The following is a 15,724-nucleotide window of genomic DNA, read 5'->3' as shown; positions in this document are numbered from 1 at the left end:
ATGTTAGATGGGATCTGGTGAGCGACTCGGCCGCTACCCTACAATGTTTGCATGCCGGGCTCGGACAAGGGAGTATTTAATAAAGGGTGATGTCGGCGCACGTGGCTGATGGCACGGACCGAGTATCTGTGTGGCTGTTCTCTGGTGTGCTCCGCTAAGGTGTATGTGTTGCTGACACGCTGTATCGCGGCCTAAGTCTATAGGTGTACCTAAGGACACATATCTACCCCTAGCCAGTAACGGGGGTACTACATCTGTGAGAGGTGCACTTCAGGCAATACTTCTCAGAGAGGAAGCTATACTCAGAGTGAGGGACATCACTGCTGCTCAATGGTGGTCAGCGTTCCCAGGGGCCTGGGGGCCAGTCTGCGCCAGTAGTCAGCCAGGAGTAGCTGTGGTGGGCCTCCCCTCCCTGTAGGTACCGCCACATGAAACCGCCATCTTGTTTTATCCTCTGCCCAAGGGCCCTCCGGGCTGTCACGGAGTGAGGTGTCCTGTCTACCCCTGGGACCCACAGGCATGGCGAGACACCGGACTGACAACAAATCCTGGCGGCGGAGTCCACCGGCTCAAATTAAGCACTGTTTCATCTTCTGCCTGAGGTCCTTCCGGGCTGCCACCGAGGGCTGTGGTGTTCTGTCCACCCATGGGGCCCAAAGGCATGGCTTGAGACCCCGCCCACACACGGATCGGGATGCATTTCTGGTCTCCACGGAGAGGGATCAGTATTTGGGGTATTCCGGTTTCTAATAGGACTCCTCTGAGGCACGTTGCCCACAGCAACTGCCTGTGAAGCCGCCTCGGCGCCCCCTGCTGCTGATCACTCTTCCAACCTGGATGCAGTCCTGAGAACCGCTCAGGACTTTAAGTAGGTGGGTCCCTCTGGTTCTCAGACCCAGTAGTAATTTAAAACAGATTACTGGGGAGATTAAAGTGTAGAAAGCACACAAGGGAGAGAGCAACGCAGATGACTGGGGAGATTAGAATGGTAGAAAGCACACAAGGGAGAGAGCAACACAGATCACTGGGGAGATTAAAGGGTAGAAAGCACACAAGGGAGAGAGCAATGCAGATCACTGGGGAGATTAAAGGGTAGAAAACACGCAAGGGATAGAGCAACGCTGATCACTGGGGAGATTAGAAAGGTAGAAAGTACACAAGGGAGAGAGCAACGCAGATCACTGGGGAGATTAGAAGGGTATAAAGCACACACTGGAGAGAGCAACGCTGATCACGGGGAAGATTAAAGGGTAGAAAGCACACAAGGGAGAGAGCAACGCAGATCACTGGGAGATTAAAGGGTAGAAAGCACACAAGGAAGAGAGCAACACAGATCACTGGGGAGATTAAAGGGTAGAAAGCACACAAGGGAGAGAGCAATGCAGATCACTGGGGAGATTAAAGGGTAGAAAGCACACAAGGGAGAGAGCAATGCAGATCACTGGGGAGATTAAAGGGTAGAAAACACACAAAGGAGAGAGCAACGCTGATCACTGGGGAGATTAGAAAGGTAGAACGTACACAAGGGAGAGAGCAATGCAGATCACTGGGGAGATTAGAAGGGTATAAAGCACACATTGGAGAGAGCAACGCACACTGGCGTAACTTAAATTGAGGGGGCCTCTCTGCACGGTACGCAGAGGGGGCTCAATCAGGAGCTCTCTGGCCAGAGTGCAGTGCCGAGGGGGCCCCCTGGAGCTTGGGTCCCCCCGAACCGCGGGGCTGCGGGGGACTGTGTTACGCCCCTGGCAACGCAGATCACTGGGGAGATTAAAGGGTAGAAAGCACACAATGGAAAAAGCAATGAAGATCACTGGGGAGATTAGAAGGGTAGAAAGCACACACTGGAAGGGCAACACAGATCACTGTGGAGATTAGAAGGGTAGAAAGCACACACTGGAGAGAGCAACGTAGATTGCTGGGGAGATTAAAAGGTAGAAAGCACACAAGGGAGAGAGCAACGCAGATCACTTGGGAGATTGAAGGGTAGAAAGCACACAAGGGAGAGAGCAACATAGATCACTGGGGAGATTAGAATGGTAGGAAGCACACACTGGAGAGTGCAACATAGATAACTGGGGAGATTAGAAGGGTAGAAAACACACACTGGAGAGAGCAATGGAGATCACTGGGGAGATTGGATGGGTAGAAAGCACACAAGGGAGAGAGCAATGCAGATCACTCGGGAGATTAAAGGGTAGAAAGCACACAAGGGAGGGAGCAACGCATATCACTGGGGATATTGAAGGGTAGAAAGCACATGAGGGAAAGAGCAACACAGATCACTGGGGAGATTAGAATGGTAGGAAGCACACACTGGAGAGTGCAACGCAGATCACTGGGGATATTAAAGGGTAAACAGCACACATGGGAGAGAGCCACGCAGATCACTGGTGAGATTAAAGGGTAGAAAGCACATGAGGGAAAGAGCAACACAGATCACTGGGGAGATTAGAAGGGTAGAAAGCACACACTGGGGAGAGCAACGCAGATCACTGTGGAGATTAGAAGGGTAGAAAGCACACAAGGGAGAGAGCAACACAGATCACTGGGGAGATCAGAAAGGTAGAAAGCACACAAGGGAGAGAGCAACGCAGATCACTGGGAAGATTAGAAGGGTAGAAAACACACAAGGGAGAGAGCAACGCAGATCACTGGGAGATTAGAATGGTAGAAAGCGCACAAGGGTGAGAGCAACGCAAATCACTGGGGAGATTAAAGTGTAGAAAGCACACAAGGGAGAGAGCAATGCAGATCACTGGGGAGATTAGAAGGGTAGAAAACACACAAGGGGGAGAGCAACGCAGATCACTGGGAGATTAGAATGGTAGAAAGCGCACAAGGGTGAGAGCAACGCAAATCACTGGGGAGATTAAAGTGTAGAAAGCACACAAGGGAGAGAACAACACAGATCACTGGAGAGATTAGAGGGTAGAAAGCACACATGGGAGAGAACAACGCAGGTCACTGGTGAGATTAAAGGGTAGAAAGCACACACGGGAGAGAGCAACAAAGATCACTAGGGAGATCACAAGGGTAGAAAGCACACAATGGAGAGAGCAACACAGAGCACTGGAAAGATCAGAAGGGCTGAAAGCACACAAGGGAAGGAGCAACACAGATTACTGGGGAGATTAGAAGGGCAGATAGCACACAAGGGAGAGTGCAATGCAGATCATGGGGAGATTAAAGTGTAGAAAGCACACAAGAGAGAGAGCAACGCAGATCACTGGGGAGATTAAAGGGTAGAAAACACACAAGGAAGAGAGCAATGCTGATCACTGGGGATATTAGAAAGGTAGAAAGCACACAAGGGAGAGACTAACACAGATCACTGGGGAGATTAGAAGGGTAAAAAGCACACACTGGAAGGGGCAACACAGATCACTGTGGAGATTAGAAGGGTAGAAAGCACACACTTGAGAGAGCAACGCAGATTGCTGGGGAGATTAAAGGGTAGAAAGCACACAAGGGAGAGAGCAATGCAGATCACTGGTGAGATTGAAGGGTAGCAAGCACACAAGGGAGAGAGCAACACAGGACACTGAGGAGATTAGAGTAGTAGGAAGCACACACTGGACAGTACAACACAGATCACTGGGGAGATTAGAAGGGTAGAAGACACACACTGGAGAGAGCAATGGAGATCACTTGGGAGATTGGATGGGTAAAAAGCACACAAGGGAGAGAGCAATGCAGATCACTCGGGAGATTAAAGGGTAGAAAGCACACAAAGGGAGAGAGCAATGCAGATCACTGGGGATATTGAAGGGTAGAAAGCACACAAGGGAGAGAGAAACACAGATCACTGGTTAGATCAAAGGGTAGAAAGCACACAAAGGAGAGAGCAACACAGATCACTGGGGAGATTTGAATGGTAGGAATCACACACTGGAGAGTGCAACGCAGATCACTGGGGATATTAAAGGGTAGAGAGCACACATGGGAGAGAGCCATGCAGATCTCTGATGAGATTAAAGGGTAGAAGGCACACGAGAGAGAGAGCAACACAGATTACTGGGGAGATTAGAAGGGTAGGAAGCACACACTGAGGAGAGCAACGCAGATCACTGTGGAGATTAGAAGGGTAGAAAGCACACAAAGGAGAGAGCAATGCAGATCACTGTGGAGATTAGAAAGGTAGAAAGTAGACAAGGGAGAGACCAACGCAGATCACTGGGAAGATTAGAAGGGTAGAAAGCACACAAGGGAGAGAGCAACGCATATCACCGGAGAGATGGAAGGGTAGAAAGCACACAAGGGAGAGAGCAACACAGATCACTGGGGAGATTAGAGGGTAGAAAGCACACAAGGGAGAAAGCAACACAGATCATTGGTGAGATTAAAGGGTAGAAAACACACACGGGAGAGAGCAAAAAAGATCACTGGGGAGATCACAAGGGTAGAAAGCACTCAATGGAGGGAGCAACACAGAGCACTGGGAAGATCAGAAGGGCTGAAAGCACACAAGGGAAAGAGCAACACAGATTGCTGGGGAGATTAGAAGGGCAGAAAGCACACAAGGGAGAGAGCAACACAGATCACTGGTGAGATTAAAGGGTAGAAAGTACACACAGGAGAGAGCAAAAAATATCACTGGGGAGATCACAAGGGTAGAAAGCACACAATGGAGAGAGCAACACAGAGCACTGGGAAGATCAGAAGGGCTGAAAGCACACAAGGCAAAGAGCAACACAGATTACTGGGGAGATTAGAAGGGCAGAAAGCATACAAGGGAGAGTGCAATGCAGATCACTGGGGAGATTAAAGTGTAGAAAGCACACAAGGGAGAGAGCAATGCAGATCACTGGGGAGATTAGAAGGGTAGAAAGCACACACTGGAAAGAGCGACATATATCACTAGGGAGATTAAAGGGTAGAAAGCACACAATGGATAAAGCAATGCAGATCACTGGGGAGATTAGAAGGGTAGAAAGCACACACTGGAAGGGGCAACACAGATCACTGTGGAGATTAGAAGGGTAGAAAGCACACACTGGAGAGAGCAACGCAGATTGCTGGGGAGATTAAAGGGTAGAAAGCACACAAGGGAGAGAGCAACGCAGATCACTGGTGAGATTAAAGGGTAGAAAGTACACACAGGAGAGAGCAAAAAAGATCACTGGGGAGATCACAAGGGTAGAAAGCACACAATGGAGAGAGCAACACAGAGCACTGGGAAGATCAGAAGGGCTGAAAGAATACAAGGAAAAGAGCAACACAGATTACTGGGGAGATTAGAAGGGCAGAAAGCACACAAGGGAGAGTGCAATGCAGATCACTGGGGAGATTAAAGTGTAGAAAGCACACAAGGGAGAGAGCAATGCAGATCACTGGGGAGATTAGAAGGGTAGAAAGCACACAGTGGAAAGAGCGACATATATCACTAGGGAGATTAAAGGGCAGAAAGCACACAATGGATAAAGCAATGCAGATCACTGGGGAGATTGGAAGGGTAGAAAGCACACACTGGAAGGGGCAACACAGATCACTGTGGAGATTAGAAGGGTAGAAAGCACACACTGGAGAGAGCAACGCAGATTGCTGGGGAGATTAAAGGGTAGAAAGCACACAAGGGAGAGAGCAACGCAGATCACTGGTGAGATTAAAGGGTAGAAAGTACACACAGGAGAGAGCAAAAAAGATCACTGGAGAGATCACAAGGGTAGAAAACACACAAGGGAGAGAGCAACACATGTCACTGAGGAGATTAGAATGGTAGGAAGCACACACTGGAGAGTGCAACACAGATCACTGGGGAGATTAGAGGGTAGAAAGCACACAAGGGAGAGAGCAACACAGATCACTGGGGAGATTAGAGGGTAGAAAGCACACAAGGGAGAGAGCAACGCTGATCACTGGGGAGATTAGAGGGTAGAAAGCACACAAGGGAGAGAGCAACACAGATCACTGGGGAGATTAGAGGGTAGAAAGCACACAAGGGAGAGAGCAACACAGATCACTGGGGAGAGTAGAGGGTAGAAAGCACACAAGGGAGAGAGCAACACAGATCACTGGGGAGATAGCTAGGGTAGAAAGCACACAGCGTGAGAGCAATACGTAGCCCAGCTGTGTTTTAGAGAGAGAAGCACACAGAAGGGAGAGAGCACCACATAGCAGCCCACTCCCCCGCGCCTTCCTTGAGATCCTTACGAGAGAGTAGCCGCACTCTACAAGCCCCCTGATTGATTGCATCACATTAATTCATTTATTGTACTTCTCCTTTCTAAGCTCGGACAAATCAATGGATATTTAGATGAATCTGGATAGAGCCTGCAGCAGCAGCCGAGAGCACAACGAGAAGGGAGCAGGGTAGGAGCAGGCCTTTCTCGTAGACTACCATAGAGTTGCCACCTGTCATGTCCCAAACTCTATGGTTCCTGTAGGAATGAATGACTGAGGCTCACACATGACTGACCACAGACCCTGGCAAGGTTACTACTGGCAAGAAGGTCTGCACACACACGACTAATGGATCGGTCCCCGGCTTATTGAAGTTGTGAGCATATTTGGGAGGGGTTGAGTCTCAAAGTTAAGCACGCATTGCCTTCGTGGCCCCCAAAATTAATAAGCAGGAGCCACGCGCCCTTTCGGCTTCCACTTACTATTTGGTGACCAGGCTGGGGATTATAGTACATTTCTTATGAGACTTTGTGATAAAGGTGAGCATAAAGAATGGACATCCTTTCACTCTTTAGCACTTCCATGTATCCCTTGATAGTCCCTCCCAACCATCCATCACTTCGTCTTTGCTATCATCAGTCCTTTAACCCTCCCTTCTCTTTTATTCAACTGCTTTTCCTTTCACCCTTTCATCATTCCTTCCTTTTATTCACCTTCTCATCCTTTCACCCCCATCCTTGTATTCACCCGTTCTTCCTTTCACGCTCTCAACACTCCATCCTTTTATTTACCTGTTCTCTCTTTCAACCTATCTGCCCTCCCTCATTTTATTCACCTGCTCCTCCTTTCATCCTTTCAGCCCCCATCCTTTTAGTTACCTGGTATTCCTTTCATCCTTTCAGCCCTCTATCCTTTTATTCACCTATTCTTCCTTCCATCCTTTCATCCCTCCATGCTTTCATTCACCTGCTCTTCCTTTCATCCTTTCAGTCCTCCGTCTTTTTTTACCTGTTCTACCTTTTATCCTTTAAGCCCTCCACCCTTTTATTCACCTGCTCTTCCTTTCATCCTTTCCAACCCTCCATCCTTTTCTTCACCTGTTCTTCCTTTCACCCTTTCAACTATCTATTTTTATTCACCTGTCTTCCCTTTCAACCTCCTATTCTTTTATTCACCTGTTCTTCTTTTCACCCTTTCAACTCTCCATCCTTTTATTCACCCACTCTTCCTTTCATCCTTTCAGGCATCCAACCTTCTATTCACCTGTTTCTCCCTTCATCCTTCAGCCCTCCAGCCTTTTATTCACCTGCTCTTCCTTTCTTCCTTTGAGCCCTCCGTCCTTTTATTCACCTGCTCTTTCTTTCACCCTTTCGACCTCCCATTCTTTTATTTACCAGGTATATCCTTCCCCCTTTTAACACTCCATACTTTTAGTCACCTGTTCATCCTTTCACCCTTTCAACCTCCCTTCTTTTTATTCACCTGTTCATCCTTTCACCCTTTCAACCTCCCTTCTTTTTATTCACCTGTTCTTCCTTTCACTCTTTAAACTCTCCATCCTTTTATTCACCTGTTCTTCCTTCACCCGTCCATCCTCCCATCCTCTTATTCGCCTGTTCTTCCTTCCACCCCTTCAACCACCATCCTTTTATTCACCTGTTCATTCTTTTAACATTCCTTCTTTTTTATTCGCCTGTTCTTCCTTCCACCCCTTCAACCACCATCCTTTTATTCACCTGTTCATTCTTTTAACATTCCTTCTTTTTTATTCACCTGTTCTTCCTTCCACCCCTTCAACCTCCCATCCGTCTTCCATTTATTCACCCATTCTTCCTTTCACCCTTTCAACCTCCCTTCCTTTTATTCATCTGTTCTTCCTTTCACGCTTTCATCCTCTCTTCGTTTTATTCACCTGGTCCTCCTTTCACCCTTTCATCCTCCCTTTCCTTTTATTCACCTGTTCTTCCTTTCATCCTCCCTTCCTTTTATCCACCTGCTCTTCCTTTCATGCTTTCATCCTCCCTTATTTTTTATTCACCTGTTTTTCCTTTACCCTTTCAGCCCTCCTTCATTTTTTACCTGTTCTTCCTTTCACCCCTCTATCCGCGTATTCACCTGTTCTTCCTTTCACCCCTCTATCCGCGTATTCACCTGTTCTCCCTTTCAGCCCTCCATCCTTGTATTCGCTTTCTCGTCCTTTCATCCTTTCAGCTCTCCATCCTTTTATTCACCTGTTTTTCCATTCACCCTCTCAAATCTCCAGACTTTTGTTCACTTGTTCTCCCTTTCACCCTTCCAGCACTCCGTCTTTTTATTCACCCGCTCTTCCTTTCATCCCTCAATCTTTTTATTCATCTGTTCTTCCTTTCATCCTTTCAGCCTTCCATCCCTTTATTCACCTGCTCATCCTTTTAGCCCTCCATTCTTTCATTCACCTGTTCTTCCTTTCACTCCTAACCCCCATCCTTTTATTCGCCTGCTCTTCCTTTCACCCTTTCATCATCTCTTCCTTTTATTCACCTGGTCTTACTTTCACCCTTTCAATCTCTCTTCCTTTTATTCACCTGTTCTTCCTTTCACCCTTTCAACCTCCCTTCTTTTTTATTCACCTGTTCTTCCTTTACCCTTTCAGCCCTCTTTCCTTTTTCACCTGTTCTCCCCTTCATCCCTCCATCCTTTTATTCGCCTTATCTCCCTTTCATCCTTTCAGTCCTCCATCCTTTTATTCACCCGTTCTTACTTTCATCCTTTCAGCCGTCCATCCTTTTATTCACCTGCTTTTACTTTCATCCTTTCAGCCCTCCTTCCTTTCATTCCCCTGTTCTTCCTTTCACCCTCTCAACTCTCCAGCTTTTTATTCACCTGCGCTTCCTTTCAAGCTTTCAACAGCCCTACTTTTTTATTCAACTGTTCTTCCATTCACCCTTTCATCCTCCATCCTTTTATTAACCTGCTCTTCCTTCGCCCTTCCAACCTCCCATCCTTTTATTCACCTGTTCTTCTTTTCCCCCTTACACCCCCCCCCATCATTTTATTCACCTGTTCCTCCTTTCACCCTTTCAACCTCCCTTCATTTTATTCACCTGTTTTTCCTTTCAACCTTTCATCCTCCATTCTTTAATTCATCTGTATTTCGTTTCACTTTTTCAACCTCCCTTCCTTTTATTCACCTGTTCTTTCTTTCCTTGTATTCACCTGTTCCTCCTTTCATCCTCTCAACCTCCCTTCCTTTTATTCATCTTTCTTCCTTTCACCCCTTCAACCTCCCCTCCTTTTTACCTTCTTTCTTCGTCCTTTTCTACCTATCGTTCTTTCTTCTCTCCAATTCTTACTTTTCACTTAACTTTCTCTCCATTTGCTTTTTTTCCATTCCCCTCTCTTTATCCTTTTTGTAGATTTTCATCATTTGTTTTTCTCCTTTACTGTACTTGTGTCGTTTGGGGGCTCTCTGCCCACCCCCTTTATTCGCTTGCTGTGCCATTTCTAATGTATATAAAGGGCTAACTGCAGTCTAGGGCTGCTGGCATCCTCTGTAGCTGTCAATGTGGAGAGTTCTTCGGGAAGTCCTGCTCGCAACACACCATGGATCTATGGCCTGACGCAGACTTGTTAGGAGGTGAGTGGGTTGAAACCTGTTAAGCCTGTTGAAAACTAAGTAGATAAGTAGGTTTCAAATGACCACTAGAGGGCCTCCATGAGCCGTAGCAACTCATCTTTAGATCATCTCTTGATTGTGCACTGTCCGCTAAATTCTTAGGATGCCATTGTGCTCCTAACACATCTAACAAGCAATGGCAAAGGCAATGCATCTAGCTTGTCCTGTGTGAAGATCTCTGCAGAAAACGACCTTGTGAGCATCGCTTTCAGCTGGAGGGGCTGGGGAAGTGCGGCTGGCGGGGTGCAAGCTGCAGTGTGAAGCCCAGCCATGAATGTTGAAGCTAATTCTGCTGCTGACAGAGCTGTGCTGGCTGTGTGTGCTGTAATGAACTACTGTCCACGTCATCGACGCTATCATGTAAAGACAGTGGAGCAACAAACAAAATATCAGGTTGGGCAACCGAGAACTGCTTGAAGCTACCAGCTGACTTAAAACCACAAAATCTGTGTGTATTTCTCGTATCCAGGGCCACTGGAATTATGCGATTGTGCGGCTGCGGCGATTTTTGCATAGTTATAGATTTGCCGCACTTGCCACATAATCCATCATGTGCCGCATAATCAGCAGATTTTGATAACAAAAATTATTCTTTTTTGTTCCTAGCTCAAATGGTTCAATAGTTACAAAAAATTTCAGTGACCAATGCTGCCGCGCAGCGTAAGGCCGTGTACAAAGGTTGACTGGTCATTACGGGGCTGATTCACAGAACTAACTTAAGACAAAATCCTAAACTTACTACTTTTGGTATTCACAGAAGTTAGGATTTTGTTTTAAGACAGACTTAAGACAGAATCCTAACTTAAATCTGTCTTAAGTCTGTCTTAAGACAAAATCCTAACTTCTGTGAATACCAAAAGTAGTAAGTTTAGGATTTTGTCTTAAGTTAGTTCTGTGAATCGGCCCCCTTTCGTTTGCTTATTGCTAAATTTGTATTTTGAACTGGTACTAATAAGGTGCAACCAATGGCCAGACAGTTTAAAAATGACAAAATATTGAAGTAATACTATCACGTAATGAACTGCATTAAGCAACATGATTTGGCGTTTCTTGCCACATAATTTATTCAACCATGCCTCATAATTTGGCCCTCCCCTGCCACATAATTCCAGTGGCCCTGCTCATCTCTCATCATCCATTAAACCTAGAAACGCTGCGTCCTATAACATGACAATCGCACCTTGTAGGCATCACACGCGGCTTGAAAACCCTTCCGGCACTTAGGCGCTGAAAGTAGGGGTGCAGGACCCTGAAATAACCATGCTGGAGTTCCGAAGGTGACAGAGCAAAAAATATGTTTTTAAATTTTGTATTTCACATGTCACATTTACTCTGCATTCAAAGACAGGGGTTAAATGTCAGGCTGTGTCTTCTGAGAAATTGCTGCTTTTTGTTTAACCTGGAAATTAGGGTTTACTTTTCATTCTCTGGCTTAAAAGTGAGAAGATTTTGCAAAGCGAACTCTATGACAATCTTGCTGGAATATAAGTGATGTGACAGGAAAGGCTGTGGGATGTCTATTTGTATCGAACATGACACAATGTAAATACCTGTCAATGGAGAGTACAAATATTTCAAAACATATCAGCAATTAAGAGATCACAAGCAAAAGTTTTTTTGTAATTCTGAAGTGTGATGGAAACAAAGATGTTTAATAGGATCAAAACAAATCAAGACAGTTTACTTGGTGATGTGCAAAATAATAACTATTTGCGGAACCCTATACCAATTTCCACACATTATCGTTTGTGTGCTGTATGGTTTTATCAGTAAAACTGTTTGCCTTTGCAAATACAGTTGTAATTCAATGGAAAATGTACTGCCTGTAAATGATAATGTACTACCACACCCCGCGTTAGTAATATATTTGCAACAGTGCGCTCCATAATGCACCACTGGCTAAATAATATACCCTCAACACCAGTGCTTAATTTGAGCCGGTGCTTACTGGTGCTCTGCAGTTAATTGTCAACACTGGCACCTATGACAGTCTGCTTAATGTTGGTGCTGTTTGTTTTATTTAGAGATGAGCACACCATAGTTGTTTATTAATTCACTACCCATTAACTCCTTCCATGCTCATGACGAGCTGAGCTCGTCATGAGCCACGGCGCTCCGCTGCGCATGACGAGCTCAGCTTGTCATGAGCCGTGGAACGCTCGCATGCGGGGCTAATTCTCCTGCTGTGCTGAGCGTTCCAGGAGCGCCGTGCCTCATGACGAGCTCAGCTCGTCATGAGCATGCGGGCACCGTGCGCGCCCCCCTCTCCACCCAGCACAGCGGGAAAATAACACCCTCAGCGAAGGGGTTAAAAAAAAAAATGACTAATACCTGCCACCCAGGCCATTCTTATAGCTTTGAGGACCTGGAATAGTCTGAATTGTCTCACTTGTGGGAGTGTGATGGGCAATAGTTGTGTTTGTATTGTCATTGGCTGGGGAAATGGGTGGTGCGAGCTGAAGTGACCTCTTGAGGAGGGCCCTGGCACTTGATTGTTTACAAATTAAGCCCTGACACCACTCTCCTGCTGCACTGGCGTCTCATCTTGTTCTTAGTGCGGTGCTTGGATTTTTCACAATCCATGTGACTTTAGTGAAGGACCAATGATTGCACCCCTCTCCCCCCTCACCACCGTTCCCACATAGTACAAAACAATGACAGCACCCTTCCAACCACACACCTTACACAGTGTGGTTTGCTGCCAAAGTAGCCAAGTGCTTCTGTGCCCCACAAACATGTAGTAGGCGCTATATAATTGCCGCCATACAGTACACTGTAACTTTCAGTAAAATGCTGCGGGCCTTTAATGACTCAAAATGAGTCCTGAAAAGTGAGCCGTCCCTTCAGAGTGTGTAGTCAAGCTTTTCCCAATCATTTCAATTTAAAAAGAAACATGAATATGGTGGTTCTGCCTTTAAGGAGAAGGTGGCAAACGAGACAGTGAAATAGAACACATATCCCCAAGCCTTGCGCGTCCAGTGTGATTTCACCCCTGTGGTGACACCTCAAGATGGCGCGGCCCTGAGTCAGCTGCGGTTATGCAGTGGCCTCGTTGCCGACATCTCAATCCAAGTTCTCAGAGTCCCACTTCGGTACTCTGTGTGATCCTGGGCAGCAGATGTCTACCTTTGTCTCATTTGCATATAGGGCGGAAACCTGGGAGGGCCCTGAATGGAATCACTGAGCGAGAAACAACACATCACAAGGTGTGAAGAGGCTTTACTGGGACCATCTGTGATACACAAACGGGGCCGGGATTCACGCGCAACATAAGCCTGTCCTGCGTCGCGACACTCACGCCCCCCTCTATGCCGCAGCTTGTACTGTGGTAAGGGTGGAGGGGCCGGTACCCGCACTGCAGGGGTCGGGACTTGCATATTTTAATATAATTCACACAAACTTGAACGGTGAGTAACCAGATGTGCTTGTTTTCACCCCCTTCTCCCGTTGTTCAGTGGTAGCTCCCATCATGGCCCAAAGCATAAAGTTAAGAGAAGATGCTAGGTTGTGGCAGCGGATGAATGAATGAATGCATGTTGTTTACACAATTAATAAATAAATACAGCCACCACACACGCCCAGCAGTTTTTACTGAGGCCATAATTGGAGAAAAAACATTTTAAAGCAAGCAGCACAGCATGACATTTTTATTTATTTATTTTTATTTTAAAACTTGTATACAGCGCTAGCTTGACCCGCAGGTATCAGAGCGCTTTACATACATACAGTAAGCAGCAGAAGGACAGTACACTACTGTCTCCGCCCGAGAACAAGCAGGGCACACTAACTGTGACATTCACCCCGTGACCTGGGCGCAGCCGCCCCCCCCCCCCCCCCCCCCACCCCCGCCCACTCAGTCCTGCACACGCGCTTTAATTAAAAACACCCAGAAAAGAGCGCCTTTGTCTAAATGTATCGGACATGCGGATAAATATTGGACTTTTATCGACATGGCAAGGATGTATGTGTGAAGATAAGGAACATGCTGTCATCGGAGAGTGCAAGCAACTTCCCACGAAGGGGCGAACGATCTCCTGAAATAAACGTGCTCTGGGAGAACCTCTTGCGGCGATGTCCTCAGGTTAAGGGGGTGTTTTCTAGTTGCTAAATGTTTGCGCTGACAATTTAGAAGCTCTGTGCTCTAATCCCAGCTCCACCCTGTTGACAGCAAGCTTTGTGTGATCCTGGGACTCGCTCTTATCTCGTCTCTCCTGCCAACACAGTAGCCCCTCTCCATGGGTTCCTTTACCCCTGAAGAGGTCGATGCCCATTGGTGGGCACGGACAGTACTGCAGGCCTCAGTACTTTCGACCCCACACCCTTCACCAGTACCGAATGCCCCCCTCTCCGTGAAGCACACGGTGGGGTATCTCTGGGTCCCCTCCGTTAAGGAGAAGGGCGCGCTCCCTATACGCCAAAGATCACACATTGTAACACACATTGTAACGAGTCATACATCTATCTTCGTGCTTAATCTGTGGCACTGGGTTGGTTTTAATTACACCTCGTTTAATGGTAGAAATTCTGGATAACATTTACAATTGAGAATATCATTAAATGAACACAAATCGAACTCACGTTATCACTATTAGCATTCACGCATTATATTTCTACAACGATCATGGCCAGATTGGGCGATGTGTGCTTGAATCTGGCTTCCACCTGCGAACTGTGTGACCCTGGGCAAATCTCTTTTGGCATTGTCTGTGCCCCGTTCATTTTCTCTGCCAACACTATGGGCGCTCAGAAACAGACCACCCCGAGAAACAAACGCAATGACACTAGTTGCATTAGGAATTCCATTTGTCGAAAAATCCTCACATTTACAGCGTCCTAAAAACATCAACAAATAGACACGTTTCCATGCTCGTCGGCGTGACGGGTTCCACTCAATTAATTAAAACACCAGACAGGAGATCGTTGCGGGGACGCGTGAGTTTCATGCGGGCTCCAGGTTTTTTTCAATCTACGCAGAGTGAACTCTGCCTTTCATTTTTTCACAAATCGATAAAAGGAGTACCATTGGGTTGGAGTATAATGAAACCCTTAATAAGCAAAATCCGCCGTAGCACGCGCTATAAATAAAACACGACATTATTTCATAGTCTTAATTCTTACCGTACAATGTCACTACAATATTCACGGATCTTACACACACCGGATACAGTGAGTTCTGAGCGTTAAATTATCGACCGGCAAACCATCAGATCCCGGCTCGAATCCCAGCTTCGCTGCCGGTACACAGTGTGTGTGTGTGTGTGATCCTGGGCAGACTGCCTCATCTCCGCCTGTTTCATGCTCCCTAGCTGTGAAAGTGGGGAGCGCTTAGAAACGGGCTACCGCCGCTGACGTGTTATTTATAACCACCAACTGATATATCTCCCCCCAAATAACCCTTTGCATCATAACATATAGGCAAGACACAGAAAATGAAGAATTCGGAAATACCGCACTCACCTGCGCTGTCTTTTTTGCATCATTAGGGCGCCATCTCCGGGGGCGCTGTGGGGTGTTGTTGGTCTTGGGAGGAGGTGCCACACAGCGGTGGGCTCCTGGGGGTGATGGAGACGGACCCTAGGGGGGAGGTGAGTCCCAGCTCTGCCGTGGGAGATGCGTCCGCACGCACACACGCACGCACACATACCGCACTCACGGCACAGCGGAGTCAGTTACAGAGCTGTCAGCCCCCCCTCCCCCCCTCCAGGGCAGTCACTTCGGGTTTGTTTGTGACAACACTAGTTTGCTTGTGAAATGCCGGCTCTGCCTCCTCGGCGTGGACTCTCTTTTGACAGCAGGCACGGGGGAGGGGGCGGGTCGTTCACTCCCTCCTGAGTTTGGGGCCCGGCTCTGGGTTTCAGGGCCCCGTTTCCCGGCAGAGACGTATTTCAGCGACGAGGAGGCTGCGATCTCTCATGCAGGGGACTCGTGTCTGTATCTCGTGCTTTC

General features: G+C 47.2%; 1 protein-coding gene across 4 annotated transcripts in view; it reads right to left on the bottom strand.

Moving 5' to 3' along the window:
- Positions 1 to 15,461, bottom strand: part of GPR156 (G protein-coupled receptor 156) — a 121,369-nt gene extending 105,908 nt beyond the window's left edge. For 2 of the 4 annotated variants that reach the window (XM_086933545.1, XM_086933548.1), the window contains exon 1: positions 15,236 to 15,461. The gene's annotated coding sequence lies outside the window, so the exon portion shown is untranslated. Of the gene's footprint in view, positions 1 to 14,896; positions 15,016 to 15,235 lie in introns of those variants that run through there. The other 2 variants (XM_086933547.1, XM_086933546.1) reach the window with 2 other exon arrangements.
- Between the last annotated feature and the right edge of the window lie 263 nt (positions 15,462 to 15,724).

Source organism: Lissotriton vulgaris, chromosome 8, assembly GCF_964263255.1.
Source record: "Lissotriton vulgaris chromosome 8, aLisVul1.2, whole genome shotgun sequence".
Lineage (NCBI taxonomy): Eukaryota > Metazoa > Chordata > Amphibia > Caudata > Salamandridae > Lissotriton > Lissotriton vulgaris.
Note: the sequence above shows the minus strand (reverse complement) of the source record. Positions and strands in the feature narration are given on the sequence as shown.